Source organism: Chrysochloris asiatica, unplaced genomic scaffold, assembly GCF_000296735.1.
Source record: "Chrysochloris asiatica unplaced genomic scaffold, ChrAsi1.0 scaffold00030, whole genome shotgun sequence".
Taxonomy (NCBI): domain Eukaryota; kingdom Metazoa; phylum Chordata; class Mammalia; order Afrosoricida; family Chrysochloridae; genus Chrysochloris; species Chrysochloris asiatica.
The window spans coordinates 7,611,011-7,612,603 of record NW_006408548.1 but is presented as its reverse complement, the minus strand read 5'-3'; positions in this window follow the sequence as shown (position 1 = coordinate 7,612,603).

Genomic DNA, 1,593 nt, shown 5'->3' with positions numbered 1-1,593 from the left:
AAAAAAAAAAAAAGAATTACCTAGAATCATTGCTCTTTGGGACCCCATTTGATGAGACTACATAAAGTAATCAGAGATAGTAAGAAAATATTGAACTGTGGGATAATTCAAGTGTAAAAATTAATAATATAGTTGTTAAACAACTTTATTGGTAATAATTGATATACAATGAACTACATATATTTAATATCTAAAGTTAGATGCATTTTGACATATCTGTGAGTCTTGTCATGGTACTGTAGAATCAGCACTCAACTGCAAATCACAAGGTCAGCAGTTCAAATCCACTAGCTGCTCCTCGGAAACCCTACACAGAGTTACTATGAGTCAGAACCAAGCTGACAAGGCTTAAAAAAAAACAATATACCTGTGAAGAAAACGCCACCATCAAGATAACAAATGTTTTACAAACCTCCCAGACTTTCTTACTTCCTCTTTGTAATACCTCTCTCCCTCAGTCCTCTTCAGGCTAGCAGGAATCTGCTTAATTTTGCATTTTTAGGATTTTATATACATGGAATCAAACAGTACCTACTCTTACTCCCTACCTGATTTTTTTCATACAACATAATAATTATGAGATTCAGCTGTATTTTGTGTATATCATTAATGTGTTCCTTTGTATTCCTAAGTAGTATTCTACAGTATACATGTACCATAATTTATTTTTCAAAATGATCCAGTATTAATCCAGATTTCTAGTTCGACTTTCCCATGTGCGTGGAAGCTATATTAGCAATAATGGCCCACACTTACACAGCTTATGCATTTACCTACTCATGATGATTTCAAACTCCCCTCTTCTTTCCCACCTACTTGCAAAAAAACCACCACAAAACACAGAAAAACCATTGCCATTCAGTTGATTCTGACTTGTAGCGATCCTATAGGACTGTCACATAGGGTTTCCAGGACTGATCTACCAGAAGCAGACTCCCACAACTTACTCCTATGAAGTGGCAAGTGAGCTCAAACCACCAATCTTTTGGTTCACAATTAAGCATTTTAACCACTGCACCACCAGGCCGCCCAAACACATTACCGCTCTCATTTTCCTTTCATTATGGATGCCAAAAAAAGGTGTCTCCCATAAATTCCCACACCCATATTCATGCAACCACTTTCACAACTCTGTGAAAGGTTCATAGTATTCCAAAATGCAGCTCCTATATCCTCCCCAGTACAACTGATGCTGTGGAGCTCTAAAGATGTCCAGGTTGGATGACATGCCACTGTAAATTGGAAAATACTCTACTCTGCTTGGAAGGTTCCAAAGCTGAGCTGCTCATGGTGCTTTAAAAACAGTTTTTGTAGTTTGTTTCCATCTTGTTGTTGAGATGCCATGGAGTAGGCTGTGACCCATAGTGACCCTATGGACAATAGAATGAAACATGCCTGGGCTGAGACATCCTCAATGTTGTTTGTATGCTTGTGCACTGCTGCTGCCATTGTGCCAATCCATCTTTTTGGAAGTCTTCCTCCTTTTCACTGACCTTTATCAAACATGATGTCCTTCTCCAAGGAGTGGCACATTTTGATAACATGCTCAAAATATGAGAGCTAGCTCATCATTCTGACCTCTACAGAGCATTC